General features: G+C 39.9%; 1 protein-coding gene and 1 long non-coding RNA gene across 2 annotated transcripts in view; both read right to left on the bottom strand.

The window, feature by feature from the left end:
* Positions 1 to 22258, bottom strand: part of MACF1 (microtubule actin crosslinking factor 1) — a 311201-nt gene that overhangs the window by 224428 nt on the left and 64515 nt on the right.
* LOC116667946 lies at positions 2920 to 22059 on the bottom strand. Its single transcript, XR_004324947.1, has 3 exons — positions 22049 to 22059; positions 11106 to 11110; positions 2920 to 3017 (listed from the first exon to the last, which is right to left on the bottom strand). It is a non-coding gene; the product is annotated as an uncharacterized LOC116667946 (long non-coding RNA).

The following is a 22258-nucleotide window of genomic DNA, read 5'->3' as shown; positions in this document are numbered from 1 at the left end:
CTTGACATGTGAAATGTAATCATGTTTGCTGAAGGAAATAAGCACTAGGGAGAAAAAAATCAATGGTGCAATCTAGTGGAGACTAAGCCAGAGCTTGTGCTGGAGCAGAGCTCTCTTGTGAAACAGAACACATCATTCACTCATCCCACTAAAAGACATGGAGCATTAATCTAGACACAGTGGACACAAAGATGACGATGACACACCTCTCATCATGAAGAAACTCCTGTGATGGTCAAAGAAGACAGACTTGCTTGGAAAGGAAACTAATATTTATTGAGCAGCTACTAGAAAGCACCTTCACACCTGTTACTTCAATGTAATTCCTATAATATCCCCTAAAATATCCTTATTTTATAAATCAAGAACTTGAGACTCAGAAAATTCATTTTGCCCAGAGTCACAAAGAGGATGAACCAACATCTGAACTTTTATCTGTCTGATTTCAAATCAATATATTTTAATCACACTGCCTCCCTTTGCTGAAAAGTGCTGGCAACATAAGTATGCTAACTTGAAGCTAAACAATTTTAGATATTTGTATGTTTGGAAGACTTCCCCTTTATAAGACTTAAAATAGCTCTACTCAGCTCTAAGGAAACAATCTCAATTTCAACACAAAACATTACAGTGCTAGTGATGTCTGTGCTATCACTGTACAGCACTTTTTGCAATCTTATAAATATCTTCACCATATTTTCATTTCCCAAAGGGAAAGCCATTTCTCCAACTTATTCTGCTACCCGAAGCCACTGCAAACCTGCCTTGATTAGAAAATCACACATCATGCTTGCACCATTCAAAAATACTTAGAAAATTTGAAGGAAAAAGAATCTGAAGCACTCAAACATCAAGATACATTCTGAATCAAATATCAAGATACATTCTGAATCTACTGTACTATTAGAGAAGATAATAAAAAGAATCCAAAGTAATTTACTCTTCATAAGATCTTTATAAAATGATATGCTATGCCTTGGATACACCCATTTTTCTACCCAAGACAGGTAAAAAGTTTGTTTCCAGCCTTTGTGTATATGTATCAGTGCATGTTTGAAGGAAGAAAGAAGGGCAGGGAAACTGCCTTTGTGAAAATAATTTCTTCACTCGGCAAAACTAAGATGGATCTGTGCGCTGTCATTTACAGGAAGTGGTTAGGAGCTGGAAGGGTGGAGCGACTAGTTTTCTTTTCTTTTTAGAGATCATTTATTACACAAAGAACAGCCATTTAAAGTCATATTTAGCACCCCCCAGGATATCCCTTGCTAACAACCAATGGGAAGGGCTCCAAACCACCAAAAAGCCGAGCAGAAGCAAGACTCTGAACTTCATTAAGACTTGAGACCTGCCTTTTTATCAGATTACTTCACTCACAAACATTTAAGATGGTCACCCACAACTGTCACCCACAAGAAATCTCAAAATAAGGCAACATCCCAGAATAGCTTTAGTGTATGTGACTGATACGAAATCAAGCCTATGAGAAAGGAGGCTGTATTTTTATTCAAAATGCCATGCAGTTATTCTTGGTCTCAAAATAACTGACATCCACAAGAACCAGAACTTCAGCAGATACAGACTGAAAATAAAGACCTATCACGATTAAGACTGAAATCTAGAAAAATAATGCTGACAAAGAGAGACTTTTCTTAAAACAGTGAATATCCCTGAGATTAAAATTTTGGTAGAGAGCCTAGCATCTGACTGACAGGACTGGAAACCTTGAGTTCCTGGGAATAGGTCCAGGCATCAAAGCCTGGCCCTGAGCGTTTGTCATCTGCCTCCTCCCATGATTCCAGAAGGCAGAGGATATGGGCTTCCCGGAAGCTAATCAGGAGACATCCATGGCTCCCATCTCCAAGGTTTAGCAAAGTCTCAGAATGCCTGCAAAGAATTTTCTACATACCCAAGAGTCACTGAATACAACACAGTTAGGAAAATATCCAAATTTCTTGCTCAATAACCTAGATGCCATGAGCATCTTAGTAGCACGGTAATCACAGGCCCAATCTGAAGCCAGACTGCTTGAGTTCAAATCCAGACTCTACTATATAGGTCACATTAGCACCTATGGGCAAGTTACTTAAATGACTTCAAGGAACCTCAATTTCCTCATCCGTAAAATGATGATAACAATAGTACCTGTCCCACAGAGTTGTATGAAGATTAAATGAGTTAATTCATTTAAGGTGTTTAGATAGTACCTGGCACACAATAATGCTCAATAAATATCTCCTATTATTACCATAATTTGGAGGAACAGCAAACAAACTACATCTGATCACGAGACTTCTGAACACTGCTCAGACTGTACAAAACCTTGGTAAACTGATAATTTACCAAAATTACCAAATCTAATTTACTTAATCCTAGTCTCCAACCTGCCAATCCTGTCCTCACTCACTGTGAGATTAATCTCCCTGAAGCATGCATAATGACTGGTTATCTTAAATGCTAAATAAATGCTCATTTGTAATTTCATTCTAAAATGTTTGATTCTCCACAGTTAGCAAATTAAGTCCAAAACTCTCTGGCTTTACAATATTTCCCTCACTTACCCTGGAATGTATTTCCTTCTCATTTCCACATGCCAAAATTCAACTCCTATGGACCAGTTTAAGCCAACACTTCCACAGATTTTTCCCTGCTGACTCCCGGTTAGAAGTAAACTTCATCCTGGTTAGAAGTAAACTTCTCCTTCCCGTGAGCTTGTATTATACTTCATGTTTCTTTTTACTGACATTTAGCACTTTCTACTTTATAATATAGTCGTGTGTATATTTTTACTCCTTCACTAAAGTTTTTGAAGCTAGATGGATATCTGCTCTCCTGTATAAAGTCTCATCACTAAATAACCATTTGTGGAATGAGTGAATAAATGAACGCACGAATGAACGGTAGAGCAAGAGGATCTGAAGAGCAAGCACTGTGAGGGCCAGGAGTACAAGGGGGAAGCATACGAGAAAGAGCAAAACTGGGTCCAACAAACTATGACAATTCCCAAAATACAAGAATTCCTTGAGAATGCATCTTTTTTGACCACAAAAACATACACCAGAGAGCAAGTGCCTAGAAAACTATTCCTCTTTATAACAGGAATAACTCGATATGCTCCTCCAGACAGGCCCAGAAGATAACATACACTAATGAAGGGGCTAGGCCATTTTTTTAAAAACGATTTTATATTTTGTACATTTATTGCCAGGCGACTTTTAATAGCAAACTTCCAAATCTACCTGCAAGTTTAAGAGAGAAAGTTAATTTATTGATTCAAAAATTCCACTTCTAGAAGTCTCTCCAGATATGGATTCTGTCCAACAGCCAAACTCTCCCCAAGCCCCATTCTTCTCTTTCCCTCTCTCCTCCTCTTCCCAGAACTCTAAATTTAACATAATCCGTTAGCCAAACTTAGACTCAGAATCTGATAACAGCTAGATGGTTTTTAGCTGTTATCTTTGAACCAATTACTTAATCTTTTTAATCTTCAATTTCCCCATCTGTAAAATGAGGATAATAAAATTACCTCTCCACAGTGTTACAGTGAGGATTAGGTGAGAAAATGGATGGACTATTCAGCTCAGAGTAAGAATTCACTATTAACTATTTTTTAAAAATTAAACATTCCCCCATTAATGTTAAATATTATTATTGTTCCCACACTGGAGCATTTATGCCCTAGCAGAGCATCAGGTCATCTTCATAGCCAATGCAAGGAGGTAAGTCAAGGTAGAATGTGTGGTATTTAACAACTCCACATCACCAACTCAGTGAATAAGACAAACTGGGCTTCAATGGCACTGTTTCAAAAAGGAAAAAGATAAGACTATTTCGTCAACCTTATATCTATATTACCATTTTAAATAACCCCTCTCTTTGGAGTTCTGACCATTTCTATCAAAAAAATAAAATAACAAGATCTAGCTCTTAAATTTTTTCCAGGATACTCTGAGAGTCAGTATCTTAAGTAAATGGAAAAAAGAAGATACAAGAATAAAGAAGCCTTATCTGTGGGAGCTGCTTCTGAATTTTGCCAAGGTTGTTATTTTTGTCCAGAAATATCTATCATTCCAAATATCTATCACTCCAAGCACACTGAAGGAGGGTTAACATCTTACTCGAACCCTGCCTAAATGCATTTTTTAAGTGCTTTTCCAAATAAAAACAAAAAAATGGTCTCAATGGGAAATGTCTTTTAGCATGGTCTGGCTAAGGAACACGTGATCAACTCTAGTTTTCCTGAGACACCCCAAATATCAGAGAGCAGAATGGGCATGTAGCTGACAAAAGGGGTTGGGAGTCAACAATGAGGAAACAGGGCAGGCTTGACAACCAGTAGGCAACAACATTCAAGGCTCAGAAGAGTCGTCCAGGCCATGTCAAGAGGTAGGTAAGAGAGATCAGCTTGAACTATTTATCCATGGAAACCAAGCTTTGCACACAAACAAAGAGCTAATTTTAGATCTCTCTGAGACAGTTTTCCAGATCCTGGCAGTAGCCCTAAATGAAAAAGAGGTAAAACTTGCCCCCTGAAGACAAAGACAGACTTGTCAGCTTCTTTCCACTTGCAGACCCTTGGAGCTTGCTCCAAACCCTAATCCAGTACAAAAATCATTTTAGCTTTTCTCAGGAGAGTCCACCACCAGGCTCCACTTACCTTCTAACAACACCTTCTGATCTCATGACCCCTTACCAGGATCCAAGGACCAAAGTCAAATGAAACATGTCTAATGGGATCTCCCCTGCTAGTATCACTTCATTATTATGCAGCCCTAGGGAAGCTACTTAATGTTTCTGAATTTCTGGTTCCTAGTATGTACAATGTGTATTTAAACACCTGTTTCTCAGTGTTGCTGTCAAGATTAAATAATGAATATATGTAAATTACATAAGTACACATCAGATGCTTAATAAACTGTTTTCCCCGTCTCCTTCCATTTTCTTTAAAAATTGCTCTTAAAATCTTATTCATAAAACCAATTCCATCTCAGCCTTTACTTCTTGCTTCACCTAGCATTTTGAATAATCTGCTTTTCAAATACTCAGTAAGTTCACAAAGTTCTTAATGCAAGTTCACATTTTTTGTTTCTGCTCTAATATGAAAAAATAGATAGTACTCACTGTACAAAGAGGCCACAATAAAGACAAGGAATCTATTGGTCTATTCCAGGATTAGTGACAGTTTCTTTCCTTTAAAGCTTAATACCCCAGTGACCCCTACTGGACAAAGGTAGATGTAGAAGACTGAATTTCATAACCAAGACAAAGAGATTCTGTGACTGCTTTATTCTAGTGAAATTCTCACACACAGAACTTTATTATACAAGATCAAGATTGCCTCGAAACCCATATATACCCATAACACAGAAGACAACAAAGCTAAGTCCACTCAGCTTGTTCCTTTCACAAGAAACATTACCACAATTCGGTTGGCTTACTGGCTGCCCCAACTGGATGTCCAGTATTCACATCTCTGTAATGAGTCCTTAAAGAGAAGAGAGCAGGCAGAGAAGGAACAGTCACTGGCACACAACCCCCACCCCCACTAGCCTGCATTTTTTCCATTCCCTGAGCTGACTCACTCTCATCTCAGCCCAGACTCCCTGCCTTCAGTCAGGGCCACTATGTGTGTCTGGTGAGTAATGCATCCTCCCAGCTGCCTCTGACTTAACGAGTAATAAAAGGAAGTATGGGTAACAGTTTTAATGGAAGAGAACACCCACCCTGTCCTGGAAACAGGGATAGTTCCTCTCAACCCCCTGCAGGGACTCAGAGCTATAGTGAATTCCCTCCAATGGCAGCCAGGTGGCAATGAAAAAACAGGCAAAGGCAGAAACACCACTGAGTACAATAAATTCTTACTCTCTAAGATCTGGGGACCACAGCTTCTATTTTTGATAAAACCAAAAGTGATGGGCATGAAGTGGAGCCTACCCCAGCCTACTGGTCAGTCACGGTTCATTCCACCATACACTGCTTATCTAGCAATAGCTTTGCCCAATGGAGACTGCAAGCCAGCCCCAGTATCAGACTATCTGCTATTATGCAGCCCTATATTGTGAGGCAAAGCCCTGATGAAAACCAAATCTCAGAGGAGGAGGCAGACTCTTAAGCACCTGCCCATCCATCCTCAAGTGCCTCAAGTCGGGGGTGAGGAAAAGAATGGCATCTGGCTTTTGTATTTAGTGGCTGGCACATATGATATTCAACAAACCCTAAACAGACAATAGTTGTAGATCAACTTTCTCCTGATAGATATTCCTGGAGTTTCCAACCCCTTAGACATGACGAATCTATGGAGCTATCTCAAATATTCTGGAAATGACTGCCAAGAGCTAGATAACTCAGGGAAATCATCAATTATCAAACAGCAAAATTTTAACTAGGACCCAGCTAAAGTGGGCCTGTTCAGTCCTATATGCACCCTACTACTGAAAAAGAAAAAGAATCACCCCCAAATACACTGTATCATTGACTTAAATTTTTCCCCCTGAAATTAGGGCATTTGCCAGTACAGCTGCCTCTATTTTTCTCACCTATAATCTGTGGGTCCCTGAGGCATTGGAAGAAAACTATTATCCAGCTCAGTTTTTGACGAAACCCAGAAAACTCAATATCCCGATTTGTCAAAAAAAGAAAAGAAAAGAAAAGAAAAAGAGAAAAAGGAAGAAATTACCTATGACAAAATTTACCTAATTACTTAGGACCAAAAGATATGTATAAAAATTTTCAACAAGAATAAAACAGTAAGTGCCCTCTGGTTAGTTAACCCCAGATTAACCAGAATATTTAATTAAGCAGATGTCAGATTTTATGACTACACTTAGCAATTAGAGATCTAGACAATGAGGTTATAGTTCTAATTCTGCCGCTAGCTTATTGTATGACTCTAGCATCACTTAATCACACTGGATCTGTGTATTTATTCATAAAATGAGTTGACATTCCAGATCTCTAAATTCTTTTCCACTTCTGTGGTTCTGCGAAATATTTAGTTGCCTATAATTGTTATCAGTAACAAAAAAATTTACAACCAGTCTTACATTATCCTTTAAGAGCTCACAATCTAACTAGGGAAGTGGCATGTGTATAAATAATTATAGCATAAGGCAGTATATGCTTTGTCATGAGAGTGAGTGGCAAGACCACAAGAATCCAGAAAACGGAACTTTAGGAACTCAGTCAAAGGAATGATCATTTCCAGCTGGAGGAAGGAGGGGAAGAAAAAAAAGGCTTCCATTCATGGGGCATATAAACTGGGCCCAGAAGAATACGCAGGATTTCAACAGTCTGAAGTGAGAAGAGTAGACATTCCAGGAGGAGAGATGCCACAAGCAAGAGGATGGGAAAAAGAAAGTACAAGTGAAGCTAGAGCACAGAGTTTGTATACTTGAGAGAGAGAGAGATAGAGAGAGGTTGGAAGATTCACTTCTGCCCACTTTGGGTTACACATGGCAGACTTAATATGCACATTTACCTCTGTTCCTTTCTGAAACCTCAGAAAAATGAGAGTAAAGGAATAAAAATGGCACAAAACCACTGAAAAAAAGAATGAAGAAGATCAGCAAAAGTTTGATAAACTGGAGAGTGGAAAAATAAATGGTCACTAATTTCAATTTCAGCTTTCTCTTTCTGCTAAGTGCTTGTTGGGGACGGGGACCAGTAAGAGACAAGGTCAAGAATGCTGCAAGACTCCAGAAAGGCTCAGGAACTGGAAGCACTAGGTACCTCTGAAGGCTTGAGGGGAGGGGAAGGAGAGCTGCAGGGGGAGGTGCTACACAGACTGATGAAAGTCTTCAGGCCCATGTGAGGTCAGAAGCAAGGTGCCTCACTGAAAACAGGAGTATTAAGTGAAATTTGACATAATGAACAACAAGACCCTCCCCCTGCCCTATTGTCCTGCTTGGCAACCCCAGAGCTCTGGCTGCCAGGCTAAATAGGAAACAGGACAATTCCTCCCTGGGGAAATGGACCTCCCATACCTGGTCATTCATAAGAGCATACCAGTCAACAATCAGCTTTTTTAGGGGCTAACTCTTAATTATGAACATCACCAAGAAACATCAGACATAAGAGAGTCTCTAACACGAAAGAGAGAAACCAAATGAACAAATAAACAGCAGTTTGAAACAGAGACAATATTGGAAGCGGAGGAAAACATTGAAGGGGGGTGGTCATTAATATCCTCAGAGAGCCCTAAAAGGAAATATTGCTATAAAACAAGAACAAGTCCATAAAAAAGGGAAATTCAGAGAATAAAGGGGAAAATGCTTAGAAATAAAAATACATGACAGCAAAAATTTCTAATTTTTGTTCACTATAAATTAGAACAAAAAGAGATAGAGAAAATATAGACGGGGGAGACAGAGGATCCACCAATGGAGTCCATATCCAACTAGTAGAAGTACCAGAAGGAGAAAATGAAAGAGAAGAAATTATCAAAGAACTAGTAAATGTAAGATGCATTTTCAAGCAAAGAAGACCCACAGAGAACCCAACTCTGTAAATTAAAAAAAAGATTTCATCAATGCACATCACCATAATATTTCAGAACACCAGGGATAAAAACAAAATCCTAATAGCTATCAAAAAGAAAACAGACCACAGACAAAAGTCAGGAACCAGAATGGCACTGAACTTCGCATCAGCAACAGAGCCAGAAGGAGGAACACCTTCAAAATTCTGACGGAAAGTCATCTGTAATCTAGAACTCTATACCCCAAACTCTTCATCAAATGAAAAGTAGAATAAAGATACTTTCAAATAAGCAAAGACTCAAAATATTAACCTCTCATGTTTCCTTTCTCAGGAAGCTACTCTAAGACATTTTCCAATGAAGAGATAAACAGTCCAAGAAAAATTATTGCATGAGATCCAGGAAACATGGGATCTAACACATAAGAGAGGTGAAGGAATTTCCCAGTATGGTGGTGACGGTAAGTCTCAGAGTGATACTTACTAAAGGCTTGAGTTGAAGAACAGAAAGCTCTTGCGGGATGTCTCCAAAGAAAATATTGAACCATATTTGATATGTTCCAACATATGAGAGTTGTCTTAGAGTCCCATAGGAGAGTGGGGAGATAGGTACGCAGAACAGTAAATAATGATAAAATAGAACAATTACTGATTCCAGGAAAAAAAATTTAAAAGTTGGCCAAAAGAGGATAGGTAATGATAGGATACTGTGTGCCTCAGTTTTAAGCAGTATTTATATAATAGTAACCATCTAAATATTGAACAACAGGCAATGGTAATAATGTATGACAATAGAAAGAAGGAGGGTGTGTGTGTGTGTGTGTGTGTGTGTGTGTGTGTGTGTGTGTGTGTGTAAAGGGGGCAGGAATGGAAGAACAAAACCCTAATTTCCTATAGTAGAACATCAACAGATAATGCCTAAAACTGAAAAATCAAGAATCACTAGTACAAGATTATATTTAAGTACAGTGGAAAATACTAAAAGAAACAGCTAAATGACTTAGAAGCAGTTCTCAGAGGTGGGAAGGGATAGAACAAGAGACTACTTTTTGTTATAAGCCTCATAGTAATATTTGACCTTTTTAAAATAAGAATAAATATAATTTTGATTAAAACAATTTTATAGAAAGTTGGGCTGGATTATGAAAGGTCTTAAGTGATGAGTTTGGATTTTGTCCTGCAGGTGATAATGAGCCCCTGCTAAAGGAGTCCTTTTCCTCCTCCACCAAAAAAATCACAAGAGATGTTTGGAATCTCAGCTCCCATACAGATTCTTTTAACATTCTGGTTAATTAGTATGTAAGAAGAGTTCTCCTTTACCACTTCTCAACCTCACGGTTAGAGACCTTGAGCTCCCAACCAAAGGGAGAGAGGACCTGCACATATTATGGGGCAAGTACAAAGAACATGTTCAGGTCAAGACTGCTGCTTCTGCTCAGTGAGCCAAGTGGTGATTTCTTTTTTCTTTTCTTTTTTATTTGCAGAGGGGACGTAATTAGGTTTACTTATTTGGTTTTTTAATGGAGGTACTGGGGATTGAACTCAGGATCTCATGCATGCTAAGCATGTGCTCTACCACTTGAGCTATACCCTCCCCCAGCCAACTGGTGATTTCTCAAACAGTGTCATCACAAATTATCCTCAGGGGGCTCCCAAATCAAACACACTCTAGAGAACATCTTCCCTTGGGTTCTTTGGCACTTCAGGTTAAAAGTCTCTTCTAATGATTTGTTATTTCATGGAGAGATACAGAGAGAACACAACTAACAGGGAGGAGGGATGCTGCCAACTAGGGCCTAGGAAAGTTCAGCACCCTCTCTAAGAAACAAGTTGTCTGATTCATGTCCTTCAAATCCTACTCCAAACGTGTAGTCCCACAGTGCACCTAGCAGTATTGTCCAAAACCAGAACTCACCATCAGGCAGATTAAAGACAGCAGCACCGAGTAATAAAGTTTTCCTCCCTTCCTTTTCCAACTTCAGGGTTTTTTTATTTGTTTGTTTTACTTTTTCTTCATGCTTATGATATATCCTAAAAAGAGGCAATATCTCCTGCTTCTTGGCAGTGTCCTATGCTACCTAAAAGCCCTTTCTTCATGCCACTTTCAGATGAGCGATTCATAAAGTACAAAAGCAACAATTGATATTGCTAAGCCATCTCTTCCCAGATATTCCTTGAGACCTGAATCCTGAGGCAGAATACTACCAATAAATACCCTCTGTTATATCTTTTTGTAAAGCCTCCAACCTCATAATCACACAGACTAAAACATGGTGATGACCAGGGGCATTCCTTACAGTCTTAATACAAATGGAAGCCTGCACACCTAACCAACTTTAGTGCTTTGCAGTATGAAAAGATACCAAAACTTATCTATCTTTCCTCTTGACTGTAGGTTTCCCCCACTTATCAGCCTCATCCATACATACCAAGGAGGGCACCCAACTCAAAGGAAAAGAAAAGAAAAGAAACTTAACTAAGATTAGAGCACTGGAGGGAACCAGAGTACTTTTGGCAATAAGCTAAAGTCCCTGAGATCTGACCTTCTGATATCTAGGCAAGTGCCTGGATCTAATATTATCAGGGAAATTGCCTTACCTCAAGCCACTATGTGATTTTCAATTCTCAGACACAGACCCTGTGAGCCATGGAGCTGATGCACATTGTGCAAGAACCCATACACACCACACTGTGTGTGAAATAAGTCCACGACTGGCACAGGATGTCATGAGATGTCTCAGTCAGATACAAACACAGTACACCAAGGCAGGCACAGACTTGACCACAGGCTCTGAAGGCACTGAGCACCGCCCACACCAGGGCTCATGAAAAAGGAACTAAAAACAGGTGACGTTTCTTGTGATCTATGTCAGTCAATCATTCTGACTACCCAGGCAACCATACTATCCAACACGATCCTCCAGCACCTCAATCAAGGTTCTTGTCTCTACCTGCTCCTCTGACATCATCTTGTCATTATGTTTTCTTTGAAATTCCTTTGATGAAAAATGAATCATCTCTTCTCGCCAACACTGACCTAAGCCTCTTCCAGGCAAGACATTCTCATTTGCCAATGTTCTGGGGGCAGGGCGCCACCCAGCGGCTCCTCCAGCTATCTCCATATCTCCCAGGAAAGAATGCCTTAGAGCAAGATCAACAGCCTGGGGGAAAAATGTACGAAAGGAAAAGTAAGGTGGAGCTGGGAATGGGGCATGGGGCCCAAAACATAAACTGTCTATTCCAGTGGGACACATAGTTGAAAGGATAAATGAGAACTGGGTAGGGCACAGGCAGTCAAGCTTAAAACTTGGAGAGGCTTCAACCTTAGAGCATTCACCTTAAAAGGTTTGGTTCCTCACACAAAGTGCCATCAGCTATTCTCCTGCAAGAAGTAATTGCAAACCTGAATTTCTTACCTTGAGGCTTTGGGGCAAGAGTAACCTGCCCAGTGCTCAAGACAGTGATGTTCCAATTTAGAGATTCACGGCGGCAGGGATTAAAGGGTCAAGTGCAAACTGACAAAATCCTATTCAGACATACAAATCACCTTAAATTTTTTGGATAACAGCTTTATTGAATTTCATTCACATACCATACAATTCACCTTTTTAAAGTATATAATTCAACAGAAGTATATTCACAGAGTTGTGTAAACATCACCACTATGTAATTTTAAAACATTTCATTACTCCCAAAAGAAACCATTAGCAGTTACTTCCAATTCCACCCCTCAACCTCTGGCAACCACTAGTCTACTTACTGTCTCTATGAATTTGCCCATTCTGTATAATGGAATCATACAGTATGTGGTCTTTTGTGTCAAGCTTCTTTCACTTAGCAGAATGTTTTCAAGTTGTTGCACATGGCATATTTTCAAGGGTGATCCATGTTAGCACCACTTAGTACTTCATTCCTTTTTATTGATAAATAATATTCCATTGTATGGAGATGCCACATTTTATCTAGTCATCAGTTAATGGATATTTGGATGGTTTCCATTTTTGAGCTATTATGAATAACACTGCTATAAGCATTTGTGTACACGTTTTGTTGGGTATACATTTTGGTTTCTCTTGGATATATACTTAGCGGAATTGCTGGATCATCACTCTATCTTTAACTTTTTGAGGAATCACCAAATTGCTTTCCAAAACAGCTATACCATTTTACATTCTCACCAGCAGTGTATGAGGGTTCCAATTTCTCCACATCCTCGCTGTGTTGTTTTGATTATAGTAACCATTCTAGTGGGTATGAAGTGTATCTTATTGTGGCTTTGATTCGCATCTCCCTAATGACTAATGATGCTGAACATCTTTCCACGTGCTTATTAGTAATTTATACATATCTTCTTTGGAGAAATGTCTGTTTCAATCTCTTGCTCACTTTGATTAAACTATTTGTCTTTTTACTGTTAAGTTCTACGAGGTCTTTATACATTTTAGACGTAAGTCCCTTATGAGACATATGATTTGCAAATATTTTCTTCCATTCTGCTGCGTATCTTTTCACTTTCTTAATAGTGTCCTTTGAAGCACAAGTTTTTAATTTTGATCAAATCTAATTCATATATTTTTTTCTTTTCTTTTGTTGCTTGTGCTTTTGGTGTCATAGTCAAGAAACCATTGCTTAATCCAAGGTCACAAAGCTTTACTCCTAAGTTTTTGTCTAACAGTTTTATAGTTTTAGCTCTTACACATAGGTCTATGAGCCATTTTGAATTAACTTTTGTATATGGTGTGAGATAGGGGTACAATTTCATTCTTTTGCATATAGTATAATTTGTTGAAAAGAGAATTCTTTCCACATTGAATTGTCTTAGCATCTTTGTCAAAAATCAATTGACCATAAATGTAGAGGGTTAATTTTGGACTCTCAATTCTATTTCATTGATCTATTTATCTTTTCTTATGCTATTACCACCCTGTCTTGATTTCTGTAGTTTTGTAATAAGTTTTCAAGTTGGGAAGTGCGAGTCCTCCAACTTATTCCTCTTTTTCAAGATTATTTTAGCTATTTTGGGTCCCTTGCATTTCCAGATGAATTTTAAGATCAGCTTGTCAATTCTTGCAAAAAAAGCCAAGAGGAATTTTGGCAGGGACTGCAATGAATCTGTAGGTCAATTTGGGGAGTACTGCCATCTTAACAATTTTAAGTCTTCCTAATCATGAACACACAAAAAGTAATCTGAGCCACTGTTTTCTGATACTTTGAGACAAAAATACTCAAATTTCCTTATGTTCTATCAGATACTAAGCATACTGGACACACTTGATTTTGAAGATTCCTCCCCCAAAAAAGTAACATGCTAAAAGATACTGATTATAAAGCACAATATATTTTTCATACTGTAGAGCAACACATTACGCTTTATAATAAGTTTTTAAAACAGCTGAGCACTCTAAATCCTTAGATCTAGAGACTTAGCCAACATAACTAAGGCTGAAAGGAACATCAAAGGCTCTGGGCTCCACCAGGCCCCACTGGCTTTGGCTCATTCTACTTTAGTAAAGGAAAAAGGATGGAATAACTATGATCTATTTCTCTACCACAAATGCCTCAAATATGACAAAATTAAAAAGCGATATGAAATTAACTTACATCTTCTTTTATATAAATTGGCCACAAATCATCCCTGAGAGAAATAAATTTTTGTATCAGTATCAGGGTAGGGAATCAGAAATTTTATATAAAATGGACTTGTATGTAGCAATCTAGTTGGAAGAAGAGAAGCAATATTAAGTCTTAATATGTATTATAATACACAAACTATATAATTAATATATAGTTAAATAGGCAAAAAGCTAACCAAAGGTAGTCTAAACCCTAAAATCAACTCTCACCCCTTCAACCAAAAGGCAAAGCTCCCACTTTCAAACAAAATTAAATGCTTACTGTGTGTGCCAGGCAATGATCTTTGCATACATAACTCTAATCCTCTCTAATTCTTACTCTTTCAGGTAGGAATTATCACTCCCATTTTGCAGAAGAGGAAACTGAGACTTATGGAGATTAAGTAATGTGTTCAAGATCATACAGCTAGTGTGCAGCAGAGCTGGGATTCAAACCCAGGCATCTTCAATTCCTTATCTGGCGCTTTTCCCACTAGTCCAGTGGCTTTCCAAATACCCCAAATCTCCTATCTAAGCTTCATCTTAAGGCCTTCAAGTAACAGAAGACACAGAAGGGCAGCTGAGTCCCACTCCAACTGTTCTGAGTGGAACTGGTTTTCTCAGACCAATTAAAGCAATATAGGGGAGGGAGAGAAAGAGGCAGAGGTGAAGTGGAGGGTGTGGGGGAGAAGGGTAAAGAGGAAAGGGGAAGAGGGAGAAATACGACCAAAGACAAAGATGGACATCAGTAAAGAAGTGTGTGGGGGAGTTCACCTTATAGCTAAAAATGAAACTGAAGAAGGGCAGGCAAACCCTGGCCAACAAAGATAAGATAACTTCAGTCAAAACTACAAAACAAATTTTTTTCCCCGGTAAGCAGAAGTTAAAATATCACTTAATCACTGTTTAATTATTCTCCACAAGTTCAATGTGGTTTAACTCCTTCCTGACAGCCTCCAGCATGCCCCTAGAAAACCCAGGAGGGGAACTAATGTGACCATCAAAAGATGGCTGCAGCTAACGAGAAAGCAGAGGAAACTTTCAACAAGCATAAGGCTCCAAAACCACTTCACCATGCCGGAAGTATTATATTAAGCTCACAGGCCACCTGTTCCTTCAGCTTTCCAATCTGACACCTAATTCATGCCACAGCCATGGCTCATGAAGGGATTCCATGAGTGAGACGCCAGACCAGATTTCACTCCAAGGGCCAGGGCTTAAGACTGCTGGAATGTGCCCCATAAAGACATGGGGTGTCTAGGCAGCTGGAAGCCCCTACAGGGAATTCAGTAAGGACAACTGCTTTCCCTCAGCCTGAGGTTATGAATTTAAAAATAAATCTTGGTGACCCTCATGCCTTAAGAATCATTTCGGAAAGAATGTTGTTGAATCCAGCAACTATTTGTCCCATTAGGATGAACGAAAGAGAGGGAAAGAGAGAGAAACATCTTACCACCCCCTCAAGGAGTCTGATAAGACCCGAAGATGAAGGAAACGGCCAGTCGGCTTCCCCAAGAACAAAGGCTTATAGACTACGGTGTATTTCTGTACTTTTTGTATTTTCAGATTTTAGGAAGGATGTTAACACACGTTGCAGCATCTGTGTTCAGTATGGGAAGTATTTCAAAAAGGAGAAACTAGAGTGTAACTGTAAAGCAGTAGGCTGGCAGGCCTCTGTGTACCAGCCGCCTCACTGAGGACAGGGACACAACCTTCTGCCTCATGCTCCTCTCCTGGAATTTGCAAGCAGAAGGCAGTGGGGAGGAACTGTTCCCCTGACAGCCTAGACACTGTGGAAATCCCCTTTTCAGGGATCCCATTTCTCAACTTGATTGAAATAACTACCACCCAGATTCCTGGAAATTGCCATTTTCCTTATTCAATTGGGAGCTTTATCACCATGGCAGTGTGGCTTTTCTTTTGAGCCAAATAGCTACAGGATTTCAGCATTATTCTCACCCAAGTGCTTCTGAAGACTTGAGGGTCACTGGGAACAGCCTAAGGGTACTTCAGAAGGTGACGGTTCTCCCATTCACTACAGCTGCTGGTAGAGATAGCAAAGTAAACAGTGCACAGAGCAGAACTGAGACGGCTCCACAAAGTCACTTCGTACTGCTGACTCTCTGAGAGAAGGCTGCGTTACCGATGCCAGTTAGAAACTGGGCACAGGACTTGCAGACCTACCTGCCTCTAGGCCCACAACCACTCCCACCACCCCCACCACCCCCTCTCTGTTAACAATAAAAATGTTATAAATGTCATGTGGAATAATTCCTGGGCCCCTCTCTCATGTTCCCTTCTTGAAAAGCAAAATGAGCTTTGAACTTTGTTACAATGTGATGTTTTAAACCAACAAAAGCTGAAGGAGCTGGCAACACTTACAGGGACAGACTGGGGCAGGACTGCAAAGACCAGAACTGTGCGTTCCTCCAGCCAGAAGCTTCGACTGCCTGATGTCTGAAAACACTGCATAAACTTCGCTGAGGCCTGAAGTACTGCTTGATTTAAATGCAGCAAGGGCTATCTTTTGCAAATCAGTTTTCCTATTAGTTATTTTTTTCTGATAGCCCCCACTGTTCAAAAGAAATAGTTAAAAAAAAAAAAAAAAGTACCTAGCTTAATGATTACCAGTGGCTCCTATTAGGAAGAACATGGGGGAAAAAAGAGAGGAAAGGATATAAAGAATTCCATTTTCCCCCACCTGCCCTTTTCACTGAGTAAATACAATTGGCCCTTGAGACCCTGGGAAAAACCCCACCTTGCCCTATTTGAGGACCAGATTAAAATTCAGTACCTTGTATTTTGGGATTCTTTCAAGATCCCAATGGACAGCAACTCTATCTCCTTCAGATCTGTGACCAAATCAGGACAAGAGAAATTACAGCCTTGCTGAGATATCTCTCTAAATACACACACTACCTTCTTTTTTCAAGATGAAGCAGGGGACCATGTATTCTCAACACTAGTCCTGTGCCTTGCAAAGAGTGGAATTCAACAAATGTTTGTTGACCTTGAGCACTCTTCTGTGTTCCAGCTGATCCCTACACAAACCCCCACCCTCCCAGAACTATGGTCTCCAATCTCCCTTGCTCAAACCTCTATGCCAGTAACAGTGATACCCAGTCCTGGAAGTCGTAACACAGCTCTAAGTTTTTATCAAGAGATGCCACATAATTCCCAAATATATCTTTTTTTTAAATTGAAGTATAGTCAGTTATAATGTGTCAATTTCTGGTGTACAGCATAATGTCTCAGTCATGTATATATATATACACACGTATACATATATTCGTTTTCATATTCTTTTTCATTAAAGGTTATTACAAGATAGTGAATATAGTTTCCCTGTGTTATACATGAGAAAATTTTTAATCTATTTTTATATAGCGGTTATCATTTGCAAATCTCAAACTCCCAAATTTATCTCTTCCCACCCTCTTTCCCCCAATAACTAAAAAATTGTTTACTATGTCTGCAAGTCTGTTTCTGTTTTGTAGATGAGTTAATTAGTGTCCTCTTTTTTCTTTTTTTAGATTCCACATATGAGTGATATCATATGGTATTTTTCTTTCTCTTTCTGGTTTACTTCACTTAGAATGATGATCTCCAGGTGCATCCATGTTGCTGCAAATGGTATTATTTTATTCTTTTTATTGCTGAGTAATATTCCATTGTATAAATATACCATAGCTTCTTTATCCAGTCATCTGTCGATGGACATTTAGGTTGCTTCCATGTCTTGGCAATTGTAAACAGTGCTGCTATGAACACTGGGGTGCGTGTATCTTTTTGAATTAGAGTTCCCTCTGGATATATGCCCAGGAGTGGGATCTCAAATATATCTTTGAAACAGAACTAAATTTAACCCTCCTGAAGTTCATATTGTCTAGCATTTTTGTTAAGGAAAGGAACAGACATAAAATTAAACAGAAGAAAAGAAGTCACAATTCCCCAGAGGCTGGGAGAGGGGAAAAGAAAAAGTTACAAAGGACTGCTCCCATCCAAGGCTTCAAAGGCAAGCAATGTGATTAGGAGGAAAGGCATTCAACTCTAAGCCAGGAACCTGGCTCATGGTTTCAGCTTGTCAATAGCCAGCTGTGTGACTTGGGGAAAGTGTCCTCTGACCTCTCTGGGTGGGCTCTGCTCCTCATCTCTCTTTATGATACTATGAATTTGGGGTTGATCCATGAACCAACTAATCATCCAGAACTAAGCCAGTGATGCATTGTGGGCATAATAAGAATTCATTTCTAAACTGACTATACTTAAATTTTAAAAAACTCATTTCTAACTGGCCTATCATAAGCAGAAATTTTCTGTTGAAACAACCTAAAGGGGGAAGAAAATGAAGGAAAGAAAGGGTTTATATGCAAGGGATAAGAATTGTAAGTTAGCAGAGGACCAGAGGAGAGTAAAGTGGAAGCTATGACTACAGAATTTAAATGAGGACTGTTAGACGCCTTCTCCTCCCATTGGCTCTCTCCCCCTTTAAAGAATCCTGAACTGAAAATAATTAAGAAATTCAACAAGCAGACACACAAATAAGCATTCTGGACAAGAGAAGAACTGCTGAGAGCTATAAAACAGGTTTAGAAGAAGAAAATAAGGATTTGAAAAGTGAAAGAAGGAATAAGAAAAACAGAAAGCACAAAAGAAGGATACAGGAGAATCACAATTCACTTGCATTGAACTATACAAACTTGATCAGAGAGAAAAATAATTTAAACATGTGCAGAGTTTTACTCACAATTCCAGACAGTGAGGTTTCACACCAAGGTGAGGTTATGTACAAGGTGAACATGAGGTGACAGGACTTGAATCTGAGACAGCAGCAAGTCTAGGCTCCAGTGTACCCTTCACTTGTGAGCACCTTCAATCCTGAATATGATTCTAGGGTCTGAGAATACTTATCCTTTTATATAAATTGCCCCCCAATTGTATACAGGCCAACTACTTCATATGGTGTTCCAACTCTGTCCTGGCACATACACAAAACTGGGTTTAAATACTCAGATTTATAGGTCATTTGAGATATTTCTCAAGGATAATTTTGATTATTTGGGATTTTCACTTTCTGTGCTAACTTTAGAAACTAACTTCCTGCAAGAGGTAAGATGAAACTTCACCTTGAGGGAGTGAGGGGGATGGGGGAAGAGAAGGCAGACATGGAAATCCTTCCTAAAAGCTAAAGACAATACAGAGAAAGGCAAGAAAGAGAGAGCAAACTTAATTTCTGTGCTACTTCCTTAGATGCCCCCAGCAACCTGGGAAAGGAGGTGGCAGCTTATAAAACAGCCCAGAGATTTCGGGTGGGTCATTCAGCAGGTCTCTTACTTACGACCAAGGACATGCCAGGCACTTGCTCAGAGCCTCCATTAATGACACTCCCCACACCTGAACTAAAGTCTTGGGGACCAGCTCAGGCCTGAGGATGCCCCCTTTCCCTCCTGACTTGTTTCCTCCTTCTCCCACTGCTATCCATTTGGAGGACAAGAGGCCCCTCCTCTATAGCCTGGTTCAGCCTCTCCTGGGGCACAAGAAACCTCCCTATCCTTAGACAAAGACCAAGAAAGTAATGATCTACTGTCGTCATGACCCACTACCACCCCACAAATAGGAACTATTTTTGTCAAAGAGTAATGAGTTCCTCCTAATGAAATGGATTCTCTAACTGACATTCAGTTAAGAAGACCCTGAGCCTCGAGGATGTGTCCACACAGAGAATAAATCTTTCCCTTTGCTTCTGACTGATAAAAAGATCATGCCCAATGGGAACGTTTGCCTCCTTTTCTTCTAAAAAGACATAGGCCTGACTCTGACAGCCCTAGAGACACATTTGGAATCAGGAAAATAAAGCTACGCTCAGCATTTGCCACAGGTAAGAGCAGTAATATTTACTGAGATAGTCGTCGATATTTACAGAGCACTTACTATGTGCCAAGCACTGTTCTGAGTACTTTCTACATTTTATGTCATTCAGTTCTCAATACAACTCTATGTAAGTAGCACTATCATATTCAATTTATAGCTGAGAAACGCTGGCCTAAAGAGAAAGGTTAAATAACTTGCCCAAAGTCACACTAAGTGATAGGGTGGGACTCAAGGTCATCTGTATAGTAGGTCCTTGGGGAACCACTATTTTGGATGGATTTCATAAAAGACAGGAAGAAAGAAAGGCAAGTAAAAGCAATCACTGAACACTGGACCGAAATTTTGTTCTCTGCCCTCTGCCTGCCTTTTTTCCCCATCTCTGCACAAATGGGTAGCAAAGCATGATTAAGTCTCTCCTGGTTCCATTTAGCTGTCTTTCCTTCCCCCAAGCACAGCACCTTCAGAGGCTCTGAAGTCTTCTCAGAGCAGCTTAAGGAAAATTAAAAAAATAAAAAGAGAGAGAGAAGACAGCCTTAATCAAAAGCCCTTTTCTTCTGGCAAACAAAAGGCCTTGGTATTTCCACAGACAGACTGGTTATTCTTAACCCTAACCAAAGATTCTTTGGCAGAGAAAGAAATATGAAAATGTTAGGCTTGTGGGAATGGCTTGTGCTTTGGGCTTTTGTGTCTCACTCAGAAAGCCAGCCCACTGAAACACAAACACAGCAGCCCCTCAGTAACTCTAGGCCAATTCCATTAACTCCACGGTCTAGGGAGAGAGAGAGCAGAGTCTTTATTCCTGATGGTGTAACCCCTGTCTCCCCTCCCCCCTCCCCAAGGGCGAAGCATTCAGCAGTTTTAATAGCACACTAGGAAAAATACAACTGAAGATACAGACACGTAACAGATCAAATTCTGACACTGAAAGAAAAGCAACAAATGGTAGGTAGAAGAGGTCAAAGATCAGGCCCAGCTCCGGGTGCTCCTACCAACCTCTGTGCTTCCTACCCGAAGCCAACAATTGAGAGTTTTAGCACTTTCCTAAGTAAAACTGTTTAGATTGACAGTGCTTTCTTGACTCACACTGGATTTTAAAGACATGGTGTGTGTAAGGACTGAATGGCCTTAGGGTGAGACATTTTCCCAGCAGGGTAGAGAGAAATTAAGACTATTTTATAAAATGGGTCAGTAAGGAGGGGGGACAGTCTGCCAGAAGACAAGAAGGTCCCAGCAGCACTAATCCCAGGTCTCTCTGGGCTAAACTCAGAATCTGTGACACTCCACCCCCGCCCCATGCTTTGCATGAACACAGTAACCTCACTAAAATAAAATACCTAAAGCCTTCAGACGCAGGTAACAGCACCCTTCCCTTGCTGCTTTGCCCAGGATATTGTGAACAAAACCACTCTGAGACCACAGGCTCAATGGCACATCTCCGGACAGCCAGGTCTCTGTCACAGCAGGGACGAGAGCAGCTGAGCAGCCAAGTAACCATGTATGAGGAGTCTCAGCCTGGCTGTGAAATCCCCGGTGGGGAGCAGCCCAAGTTAACGTGTGATGACTACCTATAATTGTACAAAAACTTGAGGTGTCAAATCATGAGTTCATAAGGCTCCGTGTGGCTCAGGACTCTGAGTCCTCTTGACTGCCCTGGAAGCAGGTCCTCGGTATTGCTCCCAGGCAGTACTGAAGGCCAGCAGAGTAAATGGCGCTGCTCAGCCAGGCTCAACCCACTGGCAAATTTCAAATGTCTGACATACGGTAGGCTCTCAAATATTTGTTGAATGAATAAGTGAGTAAAACATTTCATCTTCAACTGCTATACTATACTCAGTTCCTTCCTATACCAAAGCGGGTGGAGGGAGTGTCAGAGAAGAATTCTACACAGTAGGAAAAAAAAACTCCAAACCTTTCTTTTCCCTGCCATTCCCTGGTGATCAAGCGCTTCTGTTGCAAAGTATAATGCTCCCTTCTCTATAAAAATCATTCCTCAACTGTTCTCCCCGAGAGCTGGGTAACAGGCCACACTATCCTAATCAAGGACAGTGGTTCTTCTGCAGCTGGTGTGCAACATACAGAGTCCTCTGAAAGACGGCAGAGCACAGGCAGGGAGATGTCCATCACAGCAGTTCTGATAACTGCAACAACTTGGAAACAACCCAGATATTCAACATTAAAGATAATGGCTAAGCGAAGCCATTATCAACATTATAATATAAAATTAGAATGACTATAAGGAAACACTAAAAAAACATGATACTGTTACATGAAAAAGAGATGTATATGTACATGCTAAGTGAGAG

The sequence above is a fragment of the Camelus ferus genome, chromosome 13 (assembly GCF_009834535.1).
Source record: "Camelus ferus isolate YT-003-E chromosome 13, BCGSAC_Cfer_1.0, whole genome shotgun sequence".
Classification (NCBI taxonomy): Eukaryota; Metazoa; Chordata; class Mammalia; order Artiodactyla; family Camelidae; genus Camelus; species Camelus ferus.
The sequence above is the reverse complement of the archived record's forward strand: the minus strand, read 5'-3'. Positions and strand labels throughout refer to the sequence as shown.